This window comes from Danio rerio, chromosome 10 (assembly GCF_052040795.2).
Source record: "Danio rerio strain M-AB ecotype USA chromosome 10, GRCz13ab, whole genome shotgun sequence".
Classification (NCBI taxonomy): Eukaryota; Metazoa; Chordata; class Actinopteri; order Cypriniformes; family Danionidae; genus Danio; species Danio rerio.
Genome location: NC_141030.1, coordinates 35,145,039 through 35,157,128, shown reverse-complemented (window position 1 = coordinate 35,157,128; position 12,090 = coordinate 35,145,039). Strand labels below are relative to the sequence as shown.

General features: G+C 34.8%; 1 protein-coding gene across 10 annotated transcripts in view; it reads left to right on the top strand.

The window, feature by feature from the left end:
• Positions 1 to 12,090, top strand: part of robo3 (roundabout, axon guidance receptor, homolog 3 (Drosophila)) — a 494,668-nt gene that overhangs the window by 373,883 nt on the left and 108,695 nt on the right.

Below are 12,090 nucleotides of genomic sequence, written 5' to 3'. Positions count from 1 at the left end.
AAGTTTAGTTTAGCTTAGTTTAAACTTTGTTGCTTGTTCTGCTTGGTACAGAAAGAAAATTAGTCAATAACTGCATACATACAACCATGTAGCAAACACACAAATGCGACACTCAAGATAACAATCTAAGTTAAAAACCAAATTAGCCCCACACATATTACTGCAGATCATCATTCTTGACAACCACCCCATTCATTTCAAACAGTCATTTTATACTTGTATGGAAGATGGGTTTGAGGCAAACTTTGCTCCTTTTTTGTGTGTGTTTGTGTTGACTTTTCATGCAATCTACATGTGTGAATACTTAAATTGTCATTTGAAATCCCCACATGTAGGAGAAATCCCCACCAGCAGTAGGCTACTATTAATATTAGAGGTTTATGAAAACAAATTAATGTTGAGCTTGACGGATGTGTTTTCACATTGCATTGACATCTTGTGTATTTTATGGCAGCTCATGCATGAAACGGTGATATAAAAATGTGTTAAATGTTAAAAAATTAAAGTTTTCTTCTAGGACTCTTCTAGGATTTTCTAGGCAAAATCTCTTAATTCTAATGCAAAAACAACACATTTTATGAGAACAGCACTTCCAAATCAGCAATATGTTAAATGCAGCAGCCTTTCATATAGCTGTTTAATGGATAGTTGACCCAAAATTAAAATTCTGCCATTATTTACTCACTTGTTCAAAAGTAATTTGAGTTTATTTCTTCTGTTCAACACAAAAGAAGATCTTGAAATTATATGATATCTGGTACCCATTGACTTCCATAGTAATTTGTTTTCTTACAATGGGTGTCAAAAGGGTCCCAGCAACCAACATTCTTTAAAAAATCTTCTTTTGTGTTTAACTGAAGAATGAAACCCATAAAGGGTTACATAAGAAGCATAAAACATAGGGGAGAGTGAATACAATTGTTGTGTGAACAATCCCTTTAATGATATGATATCCTCGATTTAAAATCTACTATTGAAATTAAAATTCATCGAGACTTTCCTAAAAACCATCCAACCCTATTTGCGGACTCTCTGATGATGAGATTTGGGCACATATTGCCAGTTCTCTCAACATGGAGATCATCTTTCTCCATCGTGGCACGGCTCCATCAGCCAGGTGGTGGGCGAGAGACGGGGAAGAGGGCTCTGCTGCCAGCTCTGGAGCTTGTCTGGTTCACAGGTTTTGGGGGATTTGGCTGAGAGAGAGAGATATATGTTGGGAGAAGGGGAGGTAGAAAGATAAATAGAAAGGAGAAGGAGGGAACCCATATGCCAGGCGTGTTGATCTGCCACCAGCAGGCAGCGTGTTGGACATTAAGAGGGCACAGATCTTCGGTCAAATGCGAGATGTTCTGGTGAGAATAAACAGGCGCTCGGCCCGGCGTGCGTAGGAGGGATCGGATTCCCAGAGAGTGTTTTAACAGGCTGTTTATATACACTGCTTTTTGAAGGCGGTATTTATGGTGGAGGTGATGAGTTATGTAGGCACGGTTACATTACTCAGATGATGAAGCCGGAGCCGGGATGATTTACAGCGACAGAGCCCTCACACTTTAAATGATAGATGAAATGCAATGGCTCTGGGACGGTTCATCTGCGGTTTGTGGTTTATTACTTTTTAAATGATGCTCTGCGTTTGGTGTCGTCCCTCTTTAAGGGCTTATGGGTAATTGGCAGACCTTTTGGAATTTCTAATTGAAGTTCTCTGAAAGAAAATGATTCATTGTATATACATTTTTTAAGGCAAGTGGTTACAAATGATTTATATGAGCTGGATTTTTAAAAAACAAATTAAATTTTGTAATGATCAACTGAATTTGTTTGTTTAAATTCAGCTCATATAAATCATACTTAGTATAAAATTTAGTAAATCCAATGAATCATTTTGGGAGGCCTGGATGGTTTTGCAGGAGAAACAAGTGAAGATGGAAAAGCAGCTGTTCTGTGGTATGCTGGGAATGAACAGGTGAAAGTTGGATATGAGGCCTGGTTTGTTTCGATTGGCTGTGAGAGGCGGGAAACTTTCACATATTCCCATATATGGGAGGGGTCCTGAAAACCTGTTGTAATGAAAAAGCAGCAGTCAGCAAACAAATTGGTGTAAATTGTAACAAGGATTGCCATCATTTCAACTACAAAACAGGAATTTCATCATTCTCAGGACCACTGCAAAACAGTAACACGTGTTGAATGCATTAATTTTTCTGTATAGGGGTTTATATTTGATAATATTGTATTGGTTTTGGCTAATTAACCAATTATTCAAATTATTATTATTCAAAGTAGAGTGCTTTTAATATTCTATAAAATAATAATAATAATAATAATAATAATAGTAATAATAATAATAATAATAATAATAATAATAATAATAATAATAATAGTTGAATAATATCAATATTTTATTTATTTCTTTTTTCATGGTGTTAATTGTGATTATATTGATAGATTATAATTTTTAAACAGAATATATATATATATATATATATATATATATATATATATATATATATATATATATATATATATATATATAATCTAATTTTTGTTACTTAAAGGATAAAAAAACAAACAAAAATATTTTTATTTATTACAAATTTTTGTATTTATTTGATTTTTATTTTTTCATTAAAATTAATTTACAAATAACACAAATAAAATTAAATAAAATGAAAACAAACTGAACATATACAGATTAAATCAGAAATTATTAAACCCTCTTTGATATTTCCCAACTACAATAACTTGCCTAATTACCCTAACCTGCCTAGTTAACCTAATTAATCTAGTTAAGCCTTACTGTCATCATGGCAAAGATAAAATAAATCAGTTATTATGAATGGCTTATTAAAACTATTATGTTTAGAAATGTGTTGCTAAAATCTTCTCTTCGTTAAACAGAAATTGGAAAAAGAAATAAACAGGGGGTATTAATTCAGGGGGGTTAATAATTCTTACTTCAACTGTAAAACCAAACTTACTAATAACTACTAATAAACTAAAAGCAATTCATTAACACTCACACGCACCCACAACTCACCCCAAATAAATCTGAATTCCACCATTCTGCTGTCGAAGGAAGGGTTTCCTTATAGGTCACTCTGCACCTCTAGGGTTTAAACTGGAGGCATCCCGACAGATAAGCCTATTTATTTGAAGCCCCTCAGACCAGGACAAAACTAAAGGAATAGTGGCTTATGTTCAGTAGGGCATGCTGTCCCCCCTCTGGGCCGCCTGCCCTCCATGCTATTAGCATTATTGCCTTGGATCTGCCCTCAGTGTGGGTGCTGAAGGCTGGTCCAGACTTTCAAACTCCTCCATATAAATTGATTACGAAAACCAGCAGAAAAGAGCATTGTAAAAGAGCATTGTAAAGCTTTTTAATTAAATCAGAGCAGTCTTTTACAGTAGCTCTAATGCACGGCACACCCTGATGCAGCTATAAAAAAAGAAAAAAAAAACGACATGAATCAGATTTCTGTGATCTGTCTTCTCGTCCCCCCCAGTCTTCTCCTTTTCATCGTGACTCAGAAGGCCATTTCAGTCCCACAAAGCTGCTAAAACTTCATCCAGACTTTTGATGAGATGCATCCACAAAGTAGATTTATTATTGCTGAGCTTCTGTCGTGAATATGTCAGCTTTTAATCTCCCTGCATTTTTCAAAGTGTTTTAGAGAAGAGGCGTCAGGCTGCAAATGCATTTTTCACTTGTCCTAATTCAAGCACATGAGCATAAAGACAAAAATAATATGTGAATGAAAAATGACAGACAGAAAGTCAGATAGATAGATAGATAGATAGATAGATAGATAGATAGATAGATAGATAGATAGATAGATGGATGGATGGATGGATGGATGGATGGATGGATGGATGGATGGATGGATGGATGGATGGATGGATGGATGGATGGATAGATAGATAGATAGATAGATAGATAGATAGATAGATAGATAGATAGATAGATAGATAGATAGATAGATAGATAGATAGATAGATAGATAGATTAAAGCAGTTGATAGATAGATAGATAGATAGACAGACAGACAGACAGACAGACAGACAGACAGACAGACAGACAGACAGACAGACAGACAGACAGACAGACAGACAGACAGACAGACAGACAGACAGACAGATAGATAGATAGATAGATAGATAGATAGATAGATAGATAGATAGATAGATAGATAGATAGATAGATAGATAGATAGATAGATAGATAGATTAAAGCAGTTGATTGATTGATAGATAGATAGATAGATAGATAGATAGATAGATAGATAGATAGATAGATAGATAGATAGATAGATAGATAGATAGATAGATAGATAGATAGATAGATAGATAGATAGATAGATAGATAGATAGATAAATAGATAGATAGATTAAAGCAGTTAATTAATAGATAGATAAATAGATAAATAGATAGATAGACAGACAGACAGACAGACAGACGGACGGACGGACGGACGGACGGACGGACAGACAGACAGACAGACAGACAGACAGACAGACAGACAGACAGACAGACAGACAGACAGACAGACAGACAGACAGACAGACAGATAGATAGATAGATAGATAGATAGATAGATAGATAGATAGATAGATAGATAGATAGATAGATAGATAGATAGATAGATAGATAGATTAAAGCAGTCGATTGATAGATAGATAGATAGATAGATAGATAGATAGACAGACAGACAGACAGACAGACAGACAGACAGACAGACAGACAGACAGACAGACAGACAGACAGACAGACAGACAGATAGATAGATAGATAGATAGATAGATAGATAGATAGATAGATAGATAGATAGATAGATAGATAGATAGATAGATAGATAGATAGATAGATAGATTAAAGCAGTTGATTGATAGATAGATAGACAGACAGACAGACAGACAGACAGACAGACAGACAGAAAGACAGACAGACAGACGGACGGACGGACGGACGGACGGACGGACGGACGGACGGACGGACGGACGGACGGACGGACGGACGGACGGACGGACGGACGGACGGACGGACGGACGGACAGACAGACAGATAGATAGATAGATAGATAGATAGATAGATAGATAGATAGATAGATAGATAGATAGATAGATAGATAGATAGATAGATAATCCTGTCTAAGAAAGTGTTTGCTTCAGTTGTGAATATTTGAGCTATTAATCTCACTGTCTTCGCTAATTGTATCAAATCAGCAAAACTGACCCAGTCTGTCCAGACAAGCATGTGTCTGCATGTGTGTGTCCGTGCAGCAATAATGAGATCATTTAGCCCGTGGAGCTTCAGGGGTCAGGGAGACTGCTGACAGGACGGGGTCATTCGGACACGGGTAGACTCAGGCCTTCTGTCCCCTGGCTATTTAACTCTCTCACCGTCTAATGAATTAATTGAAGCCAGCCACGAACAACACTATTCACACAAGACCACCTTGAATGAAACAGGAAGGGCGAGAGATATGCAGAAGAGATAAGAGATAAAACACTGAGAATTAAAGAGGGAAATATAGAGGAAGAGCAAGAGAGAGAAAGAGTGCATATTTTGCTGAATGAGCAACAGGTGGTGCGAGGAGGAGTTCAGACGAACCCCCCACTCAATTTGATAAGCAGGGGCTTTTGTATAGTCAGGGTTATGACCAGAGCAGGCAGGACATCAGGAACAATACAGCCCAATGTGAACACCCTAGGGAGCCATCAGCCACTTTCTATAGTTGCCACCAACTCTCTTACATCAACAGCTCTCGTTTGTCTTTAGCTGCAACTCAGTTTACTGGTTGAAGAGTTTTTTCATTTGGTTTGAATGTCAATTAGCTAGTAGCTAGCTCGTAGTAGAAGGGGTCATAGTAGAAGTAGTGATCATAGTAGAAGTGGTGATCATAGCAGTAGTAATAATAATGTACTAGGAACAGTTTACTAAATTACTGAAATAAATGTATTTGCATGTGTAATAAAATGACTAAATAAATCATAATAGTCAACACAAAAAAAAAAACAATGACAATAATGTTTTTGTTGTTGTTGTCATTGTTTTTGTTAATAGCCTAAATAAAAAATGATTAGAACAACTGTTTGTAATTATTATTATTATTATTATTATTATTATTATTATTATTATTATTATTATTATTATTATTATCATCATCATTATTATTACTTATACTAAATGTATTAAATACATTACTTAATAAAAATACCTTATATTAATATAATATCTAATCAATATAACCAATATTTGTTTAACCAAGCTATTGTATATAATAGCAATATTTATTATTATTATTTTAAATAAAAATGTCTTCTTTTTCTTTTTCTTCTTCTTCTTCTTTTTCTTCTTCGTCTTCTTCTTCTTCTTCTTCTTATTATTATTATTATTTTGTTGTTATTATTATTAGTAGTATTTTATTATTATTACTATTATTATTATTATTATTTTGTTATTATTATCAGTAGTAGTATTTTATAATAATAATAATAATAATAATAATAATAATTATTATTATTATTAATATTATTTTATTATTATTTTTAGTAGTAGAAGTATTAATTGTACTTTATTATTATTATTATTATTATTATTATTATTTTATTATTATTATTGATGTTGTTGTTGTTGTTGTTGCTGATCTCAAAAAATAGTTACATTGCCATATAATATAGTTCATAACAAAATAATGGATCCATTAATATCAAATTTGCTATATGCACTATATAAATGCACATTACATTATATATTACATTACTTTTTTTACATAGAATTTGTAATCATATACATATTTTTTTCATCACAGAACGTGGTTGTCAAATTTCAGCGTTTGAACTTTACCATTTTGTGACATTTTATTTGTGCTTTTGCTTACTCATATCCTTTATTAAACTGCTGTTTCGCTCTGTGGTTGTGATTAAATGAATGTGTAATCATCACTGTTGACTTTGGGGAAAGTCTGACCACTGTAAGAACAGTTTAATTGCATCTATTCATTTTCTCAAGCGAGATCATAAAATTCTAATTGTCCATTTTACCGGCGTGGTAAATTGCAAGGTGAGGGTAAGGGCTTCCTGTAAGATGGCATGTTTTTTTTTTTTTTTTTAAAAGCCCATTATCCACATCTGAACTCTACCCTCTTTTTTTTTGTACCACCGACTGTATTATTATAGAGCAGAAAGACAACATTTAAGCTTAGAATGAAGTTAGTAAGCCTGTTTAAGTGTCGTGATTGATGGGAAGCAGCCAGTGCGAATGCGAAATGATTTTTCCTCCACTGCATATGTGTCTGTGCAATCCATATACCCGAGAGTTTGTGCAGGCACCAGCCCTGGGATGATTGATTGCTTCTCTCACGATGGCATTGCCAGCTGGCATCAGGGAGATGGGAGAGAGCAATGGGCCAGGATATTGGTCTGTGTTTAGAAAGTAGGAGAGCATAGAGAAACACACGCACACCACCAGCAAAAGCAATACTTGCTTAAGCTGTTACATTTCCTTTAATTCACATCCTCTTTTTTTTTCAACTTTTTGCCTGTCTCTGGGTTCCAATGCTGTATACTAAAAGCAAACAACAACACATATAGACACAATCTTTTATACAATTAATATTGATATCATGGGCACTTCAAAATACATTGAATGTTTACTTATTGAAACTTTTAGGTTGCTTTTAAGAGTATTCAGATTGTGGCATTTGCAGTGGTCTTCGTCAAAGCATCAAATGAAAGCTTGAGGACTTAGTAGGTGATTTATTTTACAGACATTTTCACATCATAATCTGTGACACTGAAAAATCTGTGACTGTTCATAGTCCTTTTGTTCGTTAATTCTGTGCAGGAAGGTTTCATTTAACATCAGTTAATTTAGGTATCAAAAAATATGTCGGACTAACCAATGAGATTTATACAATTTTCATCCATTTGGATTACATACTTTTAACTTAATTGAACTAACCGACTTTGTGTGATTGATATATGTTAGTTAAACATAAATTAAACACATTAGAACGAGATTTATTGTAAAAATAGCAACTCATTCATTGTGTTTTAAATGCTTCTTTTAAATTAATCTATTGTGTGTATCTATTGAACTAATTGGACCTGTATATATCTTTTAACTGATTAAATCTAATAGTATTCAGTTTTAAGATATTTAGATTGATTCTGAGACATCTGAAAACATGCATTTAAAAAAAAAACAAGTTAAATAAAATCAAAAGCTTACAAACAGTTAATGCTAAACTTTATTGTGATTCTTTTTTGGAGTGTAAAGTCAATGTAATGATAACTACGATAAAAGCATTATTAATCTTATGTGATGTTATTTTTGTATTAATGCCTAATGCAAATAAAAAGTAATCATTTCAAATGGGTTGCAAATCCATATCTTGGCAGTTGGTGGGTCCTTCAGTGGGTCTTTCCCCTTAGCAAAGAAACTTTCAAAGACGTCTGTTTCTTACTCCTATTGCTGCTTGTGGGTAAATTTTGGGCGCTCTAGTGACCGAGATGTAACAGAGAGAATACAATTATTTTTCAAAATAAAAGACTTTCTAAAATGAAAGATAATTCAGACTCAGATAATAAATAAAATGGAAATTAGTAATGATTTTTTGTGCCGCCCGGTACCAATTAATCCACGCACCGGTGGTTGAGAACCACTGAGCTAGGGGATAAAAGGAACTAAGGTAACATGATCATTCTCCTAATTGTCCACTGCTAAGAAATTTTTTAAATATGACGTGACCCCCAAAAAGCTCGCTAAGGCCCCTCAAATTACCGCCAATTTTCCAGAAAGTTCTGTATGTGTGAACAGGCCCTTTTTGAAAATACCGGCAAATTATTTCCAGCTATTTTTCGGAAAGAGAAGTTGTAACATTCCTGGTAATTTGACGGAATGATGCACTTTGTGAACACAGATTGGCGGAAAGAGCATGTTCACATCTAACACGCGCTGACGTAAGACTATTTTAGCCAATCAGAACACTCAGACGCATTCACGTCCGCACGGTTTGTGAGAATTAAAGCCTGTGAATATATCTCCAGACACATTTAGCTACTGGATGATAATCAGATAACATTTCTATGTTCCTTCTTAATGCCAACTGTGTCAAAAATATAGATAAAATACTTATGATAAGCAGTTGTTTGTTTACCTTCAAGCTCTGACGCGTGTGCACGTAAAGCAGCCGGTGAGCGCCAGCACACACACATATTATGAACATCTCGACATGTGAAAGTGTTTCTCTGTATGCGTTTCTCTATAACAGGGGTCACCAACCTTTTGGAAACTGAGAGCTACTTCTTTGGTCTTGTTTAATGTGAAGGGCTACCAGTTTGATACACACTTCCTAATAACAAATTTGCTCAATTATTATTAATAATTAATGATATTCATCTATGTGAAGACACTGATCATGTTAATGATTTCTCACAATAGTTGTCAACATTGATTGGAAACAGATAAATATCAATATGCAACTCTTCATTTGTCTGAAATTGTTTTTAAAGTTTTTTTTAATATATAACTTAATGTCATTTTCAATTTTACACCAATGCAAGTGTGATTTTAAAAGAAGAGCTACAAAAAATGTTCGATACAGCTTACTGGTATGTGGTGCTATGGTAAGCTAATTTTATAACAGGCCCACGGGCAACTCATGTGATCGTCACGGGCTACCTGGTGCCCATGTTGGTGACCCCTGCTCTATAAGTTTTCATCGAAGTTGTTCACGATACTTATCCATCCACAGAGTTTACAATATAGTCAAATTTTATGGAAAAAGTTTGAAACATCCTCGCCTGTGTAAACAGCATTTTTAAAAATATACTTGTAAAGTCATTTACCAGTATATTTAAAGAAGAAATTTTCCGGATATTCACCGGTATCACTGTGTGAAAGGGCTATTGACTTCCCCTCTACAGTGGCTCCAGAGCTTTATGAGTTTCCTTATGTTGTTGAACACAAAAGATGATATTTTGTTAAAATGTTAGAAACCTGTAACCATTGACTACCACAGTAGGAAAAACAAATACCATAGAAGTCAAAGGTTTGTAGCTTTCTTCAAATGATTTCCTTTTGTGTTCAGAAGAAAGAAAGTCAAACAGGTTTTGAACAAGTGAAGGTAAATAATTCAGTTTTGTGTGAACTATCACTCCAAGCTACACAAATCTGGCCCAGTTCTTTGCTTGTAAACGTTCAAACTCAAGGTCATTTGAACAAGAATGAATCACACGAGCACTCCTGAACAAAAGATGACAGTTCAATTTCATCAAGCAATGTCAACCAATCAAATTCCCCAGCCAATCTAATCAAACTCAGAGACCGTCCACGTCTCAGCACGCCCAACACTCGTGACGTCTGCTTCTATATAATGCTCATCCCACAGCTCCTTTCAGCAGACGGGCTCACCTTGAAGGATCAGAGGGTTTGGGATGAACAAGAATCCCTCCCCAAACCCCTGCGAGGAAAGGCTTCAACGTCAAGCCTTATCCCGAGACCTGTCCCGCTGATATGCACTGACGCTTCACGCCGCGCACTCTCACAATCTGACTGCTCCGCTGAGTTTGAGCCCTGTCTCCTCTCATGATTTCACTACCACGTGCGGTGTGGTAAAAGAGCGCTGTTGTTACCACGTAGACTCATACAGTATTCGATTTTTTTCACAGTCTATTGAGAAGACATTAAACAAGGGACATCTTTGCTGCTGGCACTTTGAATATTTCAGACATTTTTCTTGCGATTGTTAAAGCTTTTTGCTGTTTTGGATAAAACATCAAAGCTTTTTGACAGTGTGTTTGTGCCATTTAACTTTTTCAAAAGGTATTAAGTCCACATTTGGACTTCCTCTGTGTATTACATCGGTACATCTTTTGTTTCATTCACATTACTATAGGAAGTACCTGTCCTAAAATCAATAATTTTATTTTGCAGCAGCTTTCCTACCTCGAGCGATCCCCAGGCAAATGTCGACTGTGTCTACCAAATAAAATGGTTTATTTTTTCAGTGCTTCCAGCAATACAAACTTTTTAACAAAGTATTTTTAACAATATTTATATAGATTTAGATATAGCAATATATAGAGAAATATGTATTAAATATGTAGAAGTGTGTATAAATATGATTTGATTAAGGATGACCTACTTTTAGTTTTAGTTAATCATGTAAAGGTTGCTTAAAACCACTTAAACTCTGCGGACCCGGTACCGGGTCTGTGACGTCATCGAGTTTCGCTTTCAGATTTAAAGGGCTAGCGTTGCACCAGACCCCCGTAAGTGGTGTCGTTTGAAAGTGTAGAATCTACATTTTATGCACATATGCATCACTTTGGTTTTTATTCTACTGTATAAAAGTTATTTAAACTTAAATACACAGTATTTTGGATACCCGAGCTAGGTATTTTACATTGGTTCCTTTTCATATTTTTTTTACATGACACATGTACAAGTTATAGCTCAAATGAAAGCTCTTGCCGGTGCTCATACAGTTCTAGCATTCTTTTTACTGAATTATATTCATATGCCAAAAAGTTGTTGAATGAATTGTGGTGTTTCCATGGCGCAGAAATGTAAACAATACATTCATGATCAATAAGCAGCCCCAAATAGCACAGACAGCTGTCATCTCTTACCTTATGCTGTGCCCTTTAGGGCCATTCTCCTCTGTTTATGAGGTGATGTGCATAAGTAATCCTTTTATATGTCTGATGTGGTCAAAACACAGTGAATTATGTTTGATCAAACAACAGAATCGTGAAATATGTAAACAAGGATCGGTCTCTGTGGCTTGTACAGCACCTCTCATCAGTTGGAATGCAATAACTTTTGCATAGATTATGGTAGAGACCTTTTTCTTTATTCCTATGATTACAGACATGTGCAGGAACCACCAAAATTAATTACAGCACACTGTAATTTGTCAAATTTGTCAAATTTGAGTTTATAAAAAAAAAAAATACAAAAAGCGCCTCTTTTTTTAGGTGCTTATTATAACACAGACGACATATACAGTTATTTTAAACACTTTCAAAAGTGTTTTATGAAAATTCAAAGGGTTTTCTTTAAAATGATACCAAATTTTTGCA